The sequence below is a fragment of the Typopeltis vanoorti genome, chromosome 10 (assembly GCF_054136105.1).
Source record: "Typopeltis vanoorti isolate ZY-2024b chromosome 10, IOZ_Tvanoo_1.0, whole genome shotgun sequence".
Classification (NCBI taxonomy): Eukaryota; Metazoa; Arthropoda; class Arachnida; order Uropygi; family Thelyphonidae; genus Typopeltis; species Typopeltis vanoorti.
In genome coordinates, this window is record NC_143558.1 from 72,347,451 (window position 1) to 72,359,594 (window position 12,144).

At 36.7% G+C, this 12,144-nt stretch overlaps 1 protein-coding gene across 1 annotated transcript in view; it reads right to left on the reverse strand.

Moving 5' to 3' along the window:
* Positions 1–12,144, reverse strand: part of LOC150102504 (potassium channel subfamily K member 1-like) — a 67,756-nt gene that overhangs the window by 20,208 nt on the left and 35,404 nt on the right. The gene's annotated exons all lie outside the window — the stretch shown is intronic.

A 12,144-nucleotide genomic window follows, 5' to 3' on the forward strand; every position in this document is an offset into this window, starting at 1 on the left:
GGGGTTGGCTCTCCTAGTCATAACTGCCAGGTATTTTTTCCTGGGTTGTCAATGTCTCCAAATGGACAGTTTGGAGACTTTCTTTTTTTATAAGGGACATTCATGTTAATCGGGGTCTACCACATCCCCTCAGTGCCATGCACAATTCCATTACCTTCTGCATCGTGTGATCTACCTTCTAATCGTGTGATGGTGTGGCACATCTCATGATGTGCCATACCATCTAAGCCATCACTCAATTATTTCATCAGCAATAGATCTAACTTTGAAGGTCCCATGGATGTGTTTGTTATGCACTTTATCCAGCATGATAGTGCCTCTGGCCTGCCTCAGCATCTTTATCTCAGTGGTGTGCAGCTTCTGTTCTTTCCATTTAAAGATACTGTTGATCCAATCCAAGCAGAATTTCCTCCCGATATCTTAGCCCTGTTTCAGTTCACCATGAACACAGACTATTTCATTCGGCAAGGAAAATTTTATGAGCAAATAGAGGACATAGGCTCCCCCTCACAGAAAACTCCTTTATGAAAGCATTTGAAAAAAATGCCTTAAACTCTGTCTCCTCCCAACACCTCAAAACCTACTGTCTGGCTATGCTATGTAAATGATGTGTTTACTATTTGACCACATGGCATGGACATCCTAAACACTTTTCTTTACCATTTGAACATCCAAGGATCCAGTTCACTCTAGTAACAGGAAGTAACAACAGTATGCCCTTTTATGAACACCCTAGTTATAAGACAATCAGATGGATCCATGGCCTTCACCATCTATAAAAATGCACAACACACACACATACACATTGACAGCCATATCACCCTCCACTGGTGGCGGCCCGTACATAAGCACTGCGACACTGCAGCACCCCCCAAGGAAAAAACGAAAAAATTAAATTTTGTTTGTGTTTATAAATAATAACAATGCTTACAAACATTATATAAATGCAGTACAACATGTTAAAGGTTACAGCTTATGTTTTGACATTGATTGAATAGTTAATAATTGGAATTGTTCGATTAACGCTTTAGATTACGAAACAAATGCACTGCAATCTAACGCCGATATTCGTTTGCTCTTGTCATTGCACGTTACGTCATTCCCTTCCCAACTGTAACTGCTCAAAAGGCAGTGTACTTTTAGTATCCTTACGCGCCTTATTTCTGTGAGATATGAAATGTTTATTATTGGTGCGTGTGCATGGCGAACTATTTTTTGTAAATCTTATTTTATTTTGTTAAAATAACATATAATTATTTATTTATTATAGATACAAGGCTGAATTATGACGAGTGTCACTATTGAAAATATGAAAAGAATAATATTTTTTCAATTATCATTACACGAAACAATGCACTGCGATCTAACGCCAATATTCGTTTGCACTTGTCATTGCTATTGATACAAAACTTTTATTATTGGTATTTGTTCGTGGTGAGGATGAAATATTTTTAATAAAGCAATTTTTAATATATAAATTTATTTATTAATAAATTCATTACTGATTAGCAATTTTTTTTTTTTTTTTTTTGTATATGCAGCACCCCCACTTAAAATTTTCACCGGCTGCCACTGGCCTCCACCCACCCACCCAACAATATGGCACTATAAAACCCTAGTTCACAGGACAAAATTGATTTGCTCTACTGAATTCAACCACACCTTTTTTAACCAATGGCTATCTACCTCCCATCAAACTAACATCCCGTACCAGTATTCCCCCTTCCTCCCCCTCCAAACATAGATAAGCACCTCTGTAGCACAATTGGAAGAATGACAATATTATACTTATCTATGTTGTTAATTGTTGGAAGAAGTGAAGGAATTTTTTGAGGCATTAGAGAAGGTAGCTGACACAATGAAAAGGAAAAATTAGTCCTTGTTGGAGATCTAAACATCAGAGTAGGAAATGATGACCAGACATAAGAATGTTTTAGGAAAATTTAGAAAAAAGAGCAAAGCTAATAATAATGGTAAGTACCTGCTAGATTTCTGCTTCAGGACATGGACTAGTTATTACTTACACCATGTTCCAACATAAAAATGTACACAAATTCACATGGAGAGAAGAGGCAAGGAATAAGAAGGCTCATTGTGTTATTGTCAACAGTGATGTTTTCCCACTGGTTCAGGACACAAGGGTATACAGAGGATTTAAAATAGGAAGTGATCACCATTTAATGTTGAGTAGGATAAAATTGAACTTCATGTTGAAAAGAAGGGTGTGTTAGAAAGTTTTGAAATGAATCAAAGTTGAACAGCTATCAGACGTGTACTGTAGACTCAAATACACAAACATTATTCAAGAAAAACTAAAAGAGTTTGAAAACAAGACACAATAGAATTAGTAAAGCTGGTATGGTAAGACGTCAGCTGAATAAATTTATATGGAATAAGAGATTAATTAGTCAAAATCCTAAATTCGCTGTAAACAAGACAGTTCAAACTTTCAACTTATGCATCAAAGAGCTGGATTAGAAAAAAAACATTTCATCAAAGACTGGAGAGTTCTTATATCAGAGTTCTGAGAGAGATTAGTGGAGTGAACAGGTGGCATCAATAGCAATATCAGATTAAAAATTACAATATTAGGGAAGAACTTGAATTGTTAATATTCAGGAATGTGTTAACGGAGCCATTTTCAGGTGGTATGATCACTTAAACAGAATGGGAGAGGAAAGATTAGTTAAACAAGTGTTCTTTGCCAGGATGGCAGGAAAAAGACCCAGAGGAAGGCCAAGATGTAGGTGGATTGATACAGTAAGAAAGATCTGATAATATTGGAATGTTGACAGATAACAGGAGGAAAATTGTTGATAGGAAGTTAGTAATTATTATTATTATTACATGACACCTCCAGGGAGTCCAAAGACTCATTGAGGGAGGGCACCTACTCCACAACTCTCCGTCTCAACCACTCAATCCAACTACAACGAACCGCTCTACTTTCATCATCTACACCAATGCCATCTACCGCCGGTCACCACCACTAGTATTTTCATTCACAGACAATCACAAACATCCATACCCATGGTGGAATTCGAACCTGCAGCCTTTTGGCTGGAGAGTGGATATGCTAACCACTCGGCCAACCCGGCATAATGATGTAAATCTGTACCTAGTACTATCATCCAATCCTGTACCCCCCCGCCAAGGATATCAGGAATTTGATCGTGATTTTAATTTTCCTAAATAACATTATGTTGATTCAAGGGAGAGGTATGATGGATACTGTGTGGGTAGTTGGCTCTCCTGCCAGTGAGTCGTAAGACTCCATTTAGGTACCTGTACAATAATAATTTTTTTTTTTAATGTGATTCCCATTCGCAATAGTTTGTAAGCCAGTAGTACATAATAAATATAAAGAATAAGGCACCTCTCAGCAGCAGCATGAAGAGTATAAAGCACTGGCTAAAAATGTAAGGAATGGAGTGAGAAGGAAATCTGATATATGAAAAGAGATTGGCTGAAGCAGCAAAATAAAACTCAAGAGAATTTTGCAGTTATGTCATTATTAGAAGAAAGGTTAAATATGGAAGACTTACTTTAGTTGCTGTAGGTGGAACACAGGTTACCTTCTGCAGAAAATGTAGTGGAAATGTACGATGAGTCTTTTGTTAGTGTATTCATATATGAAGTTAAGAGCAGTATTGAATAAAAATAGGAAGGAGGATAGGCAGTTCAAGAATGGGAAGTGTTTAGAGTTATTATTATTATTGTATGGGCACTTCCATGGAGTCTGAAAACTCATCATGGGAGACCCAATCTATCCACACAATCTATCATGCCTTTCCTTTAGCCATTAACAGACAAAGTACTCACAAGTGACTCTGGCATCTCATTCCAATCATTCACAACTCTCCAAGCAAAAACTCTAGTCCTTACACCCAGGGCTGGTTTTATCATTAGGCGAACCTAGGCAATCGCCTAGGGGCACTAAGACTTCGGGGTGCCAGATTTTTGTGTGAGTATGACAAAATATATAGAGAGAGACAATGTATAGGGCATCTAAATTTTCTTTGCCTAGGGGTGTCAGATACTCTCGGACTGGCCCTGCTCACATCCCTACTAACCACACCTTTATTCAACTTCCAAGAGATGACCTCATGTTCTGGTCCCTCTAGCCAAGTGCTGAAACATTTGCCCTGCATCTATCCTATAAAACCCTTTAAGCAACTTAAATGTTTCTATCATATCCCCTCTTTTTCTTCTATCAACCAACTTCTGCAATCCACACACCTTCCACAATTCACAAATCCTCATCCCTGAGAAATCCAGGGGACCAGACTTGAGCACAGTAACCCAGATGTGTGCATATCAAGGCCTTATAAAGAAGAATAACAACTTCCTTATCTCTACTTATTAATGTGTTCTTCAATAGCCAAGTAATCTTATGGGCTACCTTAGCAATCTTAGCAATATGTCCTCTAAACTTTAACTCTCTGTCTACCATCGTCCCTAAATCTCTAGCTTCATCTAGTTCCTGGAGTACAGTGCCATCAATGTGATACATGGTTTGTAATCTATTTATCCCAAAATGCATAACTCTACATTTTTTGACTTTAAACTGACACCCATTAGCTTTTGCTCATACTGACAGTCTATTTAACCCGGCACTGGTGAGGTGGGAAAATGTAACAAAAGTGATAAGGTGGAGTCCCACAGACCCACCCAAATAATGTATTGTATTATAGAAATCCATATCTTTTTAATCAATATTAGTGGATTCTTTGTGGATTCTTCCTCTGAAGATTTTTCCTCACAGTCTTCTTCTGTATCGGAGTCATGGTTATTGACTAATTCTAAATCAATTTCACTATTATCATCTCCACTAAATGGCTCCTCGTCTGTCAAAGCATCATCTATAAGTTGACGTAACCTCTGTTCTTCCTGCTTGTAACTCATCTTGTAAATAAAAAGATATTATTCTCAAAGTACCCTCTAAATATTTACGAAAACATATTTGCTTATAGTTGGTATGTAAAAATATAGAAGAAACAGCAGTAACGATAATATTTTAGTAGATTATACATGAAAACAACTTATGTTTCGGAAGTAAATATAGTCACACTTTTGGTAAGGTGAGGTCTAGTGGACCCCAGCACACTTTACACCTCTGCACACTAAACTTGCTTGTGCACAACAGCCTGTCGTCTATGGCATCGAGTAGTGGGTTACAGGAAGGGAAGCTATACTGAGGCATGACTCACTGCCATGCGTTGTTAAAAAGTTATAGTCAATTTAAAATCTTTTGAGGAGGTTCTAAGCGTCTGTGACACCCCACCTTACTAACGCTGTTATGTCCTGCAAGTTTTCCACATCGCCTTGATTAACTATTATTCTACCTAATTTCGCATTATTCTACTATTATTCTACCTAACATCAGCAAACAACTGAATATTTCCTATAGCATTTATGTACAAATTAAACAGTAATGGTCCTAAGCACTGAACCTTGTGGTTCAGTGCTGGGACCATTGATATCTGTCCAGTAGCCACCCTCTTATCCACATAATCAGTGTCATATCCATCCCCATTTGTTCTAATTTGCGTAACAGAGTTCCATGTGGTATATTGTCAAATGCCTTTGCAAAATCCAGAAAAATCATCATGTAGCCATTTCCTTTATACAACTCAGCTCTTACTCCATCATAAAAAAAAGTAAATTACTAAGGCATGACCCTTCACAAAGCCATGTTGTGAAGGGTTGTTCATGCCTTTGTAATTTACTTTTTTATAATAGAGTAACAGCTGAGTGATAAAGGAAATGGCTCAAATTATAGACAAATCGGTATCATATTTTCATCTACCCATTCTTGAATTCTTTTTTTTACCAATTTTTCTAGTACTTTTACCACCATGCCTGAGATACTGATTGGTCTATAATTTGTTACTGCAGTCTTAGAACCTCCCTTATGCAAAGGAATTATTTTGCCCTCTTTCCACTCCCTTGGAGTGGAAAGAGGGCAAAATAATTCCTTTGAATTAAGCGACTTAAACAGCCTAGTCAAAGGCTTTGCCAGTTTTCTTGCACCTTCTCACAAAACCCTATCTGATATAATCCCACAGCTGTATTTACTTTGAGATTTCACAATATCCTAAGAACCTCCAATTCATCCACCTCTGTTCCCACATTACATCTTGCATATAGGGTAAAGCAGTAATCTCACTAGAATGATAAATGACCCCTTGCAAAGTGGTCACTTGGTAACTCAACTATTTTATCCGCTTCTGTCTCCTTGTGACCATCATCACTCATTAAGGTCAATCTTCCATAGTTATAATTTCTTAATTGCCACGAAATGAAATAACTCTTTGGGATTTCCTTTGGCTTGCTCAGCTAGATTCTTCTCATAATCTGATTTTGCCTTCCTTGCCATGTGGGTCACCTTTCTCGCCTGTGCCTTGTACTGTTCATGAATTTGCTGGTCACCTGGTAAAATGCTACTGAACAAGAGATCATATAAATAAGGAAGCAAAAAGGAGAATTTTTGCATGGCAAGTGATGAATGGGTGGAATGCATTGCCAGAGTTGGTGGTGAATATTCCAATGAATGCTTTTTAAGGTACAGTATGATAGTTATTGTGGTCTGTTCTTTGATTGTTTGACCTCCTACAATTAGTCTCTGGCTTCTTGGAAATAAGGCTAATGTATTAATTAATTGCAACAACCACCTTCAGTAGTGCATTTCAACTTTTCATCAAATGTGATGTCATACACAGTACCTTTATATCAGCTCTGCTTTGAAAGAATTCAAATCTGTCAGCACATTAACTAACTACTGATAGTTAAGAAACCATTTTTATCCCTCTCCCTTCCTTAAGATTTTCTGCCCAATTTCTATGAATAACTCCTTATTTAATTATCATAATATATCTAAAAAAAGTTCTTGTATGATATTTCCATCTAACAATCTTATATGCTTCAATGAAATCGATCATCTCTTGATCTACTATGTATATTCATCAAATCTTACATTTTATGCTCAACTTAGATTATATGGAGTATTCATTCCACTATCCTGCAGTCCTTGTGTAGTGGAATGAATATTCTGTCTCTCTCTCTCTCTCTCTCTCTCACACATATCCTTTCCAACAATTTTAAACCAAAAGCTCCAAATTTAAACCAGGTAATCCAAATGAGGATGAATAACTGCCTTATACAGAGGAATCACTTTGTCTGTAACTGATGCCATGTTCCAAAGTAATAACCATGTATCATATAGCAGTCTGTCATATGACACCCATGCTTTCAAATCCATGTTCAACAAAATACTTAGATCCTTAATCACCTTATCTACTTCCTATATCTGTTATCCATTAATGTAAGCCTTAGCTATCATTCCAATGTTAATAATACATGTAATCCTAATAATTTTAGTTATCAATTCCCTATATAGAGAATTAACTGCAAACTAATGCCTTTTAAAAGCAGTTAGTACATTTTAAAATGCAGATGATTTTCGTTGCCAAATTAGCTCAATGAACACTAGGTGAGAACACTATGAGGAGAATGGAGATAGGAAAGAACATATGGAGTGAGAAGAAAATAGAATTTATGCTGTTACTGAGAGATCATTACTTTAAAAAATGCAATGTAGAGAAACCAGGGTTTGGAAGTCTGTCTTTTGTTACCAAGTGGAGAGAGAGAGAGAGAGTGACCATGCCACTGTGACTTGAGATGGCTAAACATCTGGAATTTTACAAAGTGATACACAATGGCCATTATGACAAGCTTAGGAAACTCCTTGAAATAAGATTATGGCATAAGAAATGACAAATGAAGGATATTACCAGTGTATGGGAAATATTAAAACTCAAAGGGTGTTGAGGAAAGCATTATTACACTGCACATCCAGACTCAAGGGGATAAATAACTAAAGTGGTGATTAAAAATAAATAGCATCAATAAGTAAAAATTACCAAAAAAAAAGAAGAAGAAGAAAGAAACATAGAAAATATTCTAGAAGGAATATAACAAATGTAATTCACTAGCTCACAAACAGTACAAAGTAAAAGAACAAGTAAAATCAAAATATAATAGAAAATTAGCTGAGCAGGCCAATGGAAATCCTAGAGAATTTTTATACATGGCAAGTAAAAAAAATTTTTTTTTTTAAATGGAATAACTTTAATAAATATAGATGGTAGGTGATGGCAGGTGAAGAAATTACTGAGTAATCACTTTGCAAGGGTGTATCATCAAGAGGAAGATAACAGTGACTGATGTGACAAGGACCAATTTTTGAACTAAGGTAGATGAAAATGGAAGTGCTTAGGATTCTATGAAAAAATGATGTGAATAGGATTGGATGGGATATCAGCCAGCATATTACAAGAAAGTGCAAGAGAATTGGTAATGTCCCTGATTAGGAGAGAGCACTTCCTAAATCCTAAGGGAAGATACCGGAATTTTCCATATATATAAGACGCCCTCATGTATAAGACGAACCCTACTTTTCAAGCCCAAAATTAAGAAATCAATATTTTAAACATAAAACAGAATGCATTTGATATTTTTTTAAAATATTCAGAGTATATTTAGTAATTAGGCAATATTTTTAAGATACATACCAAGAAATTATGCATCACTCACAGTTCCAGGCATATCATTTTCTTAATTGTTTTTTATTTTCAGACATTTTTATGGGCTAGTGCTCAAAATATTGTTAATGCATTAACTTACCCCGCCAACAAGTTGTAGATGTATGAATGCTTTCAGAGTTCTGATTGGTTTATTCAGAATCAGCCATTAATGACGTCACTCGACAGAGTTAACAAAGGCTAGTGATTGGTGGAAGCCTGTTCGCAGAGACAAGGTACTGGCAGTACCTATGATATGATACTCTATGGTGGAAAGCAGCACAGCTTCAGGAAGAACAGGTCTTGCCTTAATAATTTACTCTCTTTCTCTATAATAAAATGACAGCTGAGTTACATAAAGAAAATGGCTACACTATGATAATGTTGAACTTTGCAAAGACATCTGACAGGATACTGCATGGAAATCTGTTATACAGGGTGGTCCCTTAAGTCACAAAGGTGTTTAAAATGTGAATAACTTTTTTTTATTATTAATTTATTTTATTAGGTATTCTAAGGAATTCTTTTCTTTTCCATTAATTATGGAAAAGAAAAGTTCACAAACCAACAATGAACCAAAATCATGCAATTTTGTGATTATCTGCAACAGTGGTGTAGCTAGAGCTTTTGCCGCCCCTCTCAATACACACCAAAAATGTTACAAAAAGTCAAAATGATGTATAGGGTAAGGTTCAAAGTGCTGCCCAGGGCGCCCCCCCCCCCAGCTACGCCACTGATCTGCAATAATTTCACGAAGATCTGCAATTAATTGGCCATCACGTTCTCCAGATGGCTCCTAACCTCTTCCTATGGGGTTTTCCTTCCTGCCTGAAGGAAAAGGTGTATGCGAACAGATTCCAGACAATCCAACAGTTGAAGGAGAACATTCATGCAGAAATTTGGGAACTGCAGCCAGAAACATTAACAGCTATCATGGAACATGCCATAGAAAGAGCCCATCTTTGTGAAGCCGAAAATGGAAGGCATTTACATGATGTGGTTTTTCATAACTAATAAAAAAAAATCGAGGTTCTGTATTTCATGAATCCAAAAAAATAGCAATAATAATAATAAATAAAAAAGTTATTAAATGTTTAAACCCCCTTCATGACTTATGGGCCACCTTGTGTAAACTGGGACAAGTGAGATAGACATGGATAGGCTAGTGACAATGCCAAAGAGGATGACTGAGGAAATATCAAAGAAACAGAATCAAGAAAGTAGGTAACTAGTCATGTACCACAGAATACACACTATATGATTTGTGAAATCAGTAATATCAGATATAATTTGAAGGGGAATATCCAGTTCTATGGTGATGATACTAAACCAGGAAGGGCAATAGTTAATAAAGATAATGTAGGGATTCATCAGAATGATTTAAATTGACTAACAAAGTAGTCAAAGGATAATGGATAATGGGTACCAACGTGATGCGACAAAGTGTAAAGGTCTGAAAAGATTATGAGCTATGTATTTTATTGACAGAACCAGACTGAAAAATTTATAAAGTTACAGATTTAGGGTGATCAGGGAGTTGAAATTCAGAGAAGATATTACAGAATTGGTAATACAGGATTATTTGAATGTTAAAAGCATAATGATAAGTAGGGATAGGAATTTATTATCCATCTTTATAAGGCTTTAATACTAATATCTGAATTACTGTGTTTGGTCACTTTTTTTTGTTGTTGTTGTTGTTTAGGAAGTTGAAGAGAGGATTCAGAGGCAGGTGACTAAGATAATGACGATGACAGATCTGTGAAGTGCTTCTATGAAGATCAATTGAAAGTCTGTGGGTTATAAAATTTGGATGACAAGTGAGAAATGGGGATAAGGTAGAAACATGTAAGCTGCAAATAGTGAGTTTTATAGGATAGTTAAAATAGAAGAAATGTTTCAATAAATGACAGGAGTGAAGGGAGGAAACAAAGAGAGGAGAAATGGCATGTTAAAATTTTGCATGCTTCTTCACCACACACATTAAATATAGTGATAAATAATTTTGAAAAAAGTTTGAATTTGGAAAATTCAAGATTAGTATCAAATAGATACTAATTTGATAATTTAGATACTGTATACTAATAGTATACAGCATTGGGCAGATGAGGGTAATGTTATCTGTGAGAGTCAACATGGATTTGTGAAAGGGCACTCTTGTTTTAGCAATATGCTAGCATGAGGGAAAGGCATATACTGCAATTTTCTTAGACTTAGCAAAGGCATTTGACAGGGTGCCACATGATAAGCTGATATTTAAGTTGCAGCACATGGGTCTGGATGTCAGATTGGTCAACTGGATTCAGGATTGGCTGTCTGGTAGGTATCAGAGAGAGTTGTGTATAGTGGAGCAGTTTCAAGGAGGCAGAGGGTTACAAGTGGGGGTCCCACAGGGCTTAGTACTATGACCTATATTGTTTAACCTTTATATCAATGACATTGCCAGTGGATTGCAAGGGGATATTCAGTTGTTTGCGGATGATGCGAAGCTGGGAAGGATTATTAGTAATAGTGCAGATGTGGTAGCCCTGCAAGAGGATTTGAATAAGATAGATGATGGGCAAATGAATGGGGGTCTCTGTTTAATGCAGTAAAATGTAAGGTCTTGAGGTTTGGGAAACATCGATGGGATGCTGCATACTCTATGGGAGGAGTTATACTGGAGGAAGTAGGGAGAAAAGAGATCTGGGGTTGATGATTGATAGAAACTTGAAATTTAGGGGACATATTGCAAAGGTGGTGAAGGTAACACAGAGGATTGCTACAATTATGAGAAGGATATTGACCTGCAGAGATAAAAGGGTTATCATTCCATTGTATAAGTCTCTGATCAGAGCACACTTAGACTATTGTTCTCAGATTTGGTCCCCAGGATTTGAAGTGGATAAATTAACCGTGGAAAGGGTACAAAGACAGGTGACAAAGATAGTTTCAGGACTGTACAATTTTGGTTATGAGGATCGGCTGAGGGAACGTGGACTGCAGAGTTTGGTGGATAGAAGAAGGAGAGGTGATATGATTGAGACTTTTAAACTGTTGAGAGGTGGTTACAGGGGTGACACTGGGGAGTTCTTTCGCTTGGATGAACAGCGGGAAGGAGTGATGACAAGAGGCCATCCCTGGAAGTTACGAAAGGAAACTGTGAGCAAGAGGGTGAGGAGTGGTTTCTTTGCATGGAGGGTGGTTGAACTGTGGAATGCATTGCCTGATGGAGTGGTGAGAGTGAGAACAGTCAATGAGTTTAAGGAGGGGTATGACAGACTTTGTGTTTCTTAGGGGGGGACCTCCCCTCGATGAGTCTTGACAGACTTTATATTCTTAGGAAGGACCTCCCACAATGAGTCGTTTGACTCCATGGAGGCCTGAATAATAATAATAATAGGCTTGAAACTGTGATCTTAATAATGTTTTTACTGTAATATTTAACTATATTTTTTATAAAAAAAAAAAAAAAAGTTAAACCAGCAGGCCCACTCATAAACAGTTGCACATCTGCAATTTCATGGCACTGACTTTTTCCTTAAACCTAAAAGTATTGCCAAATTTTATTAAAATTCAAAAT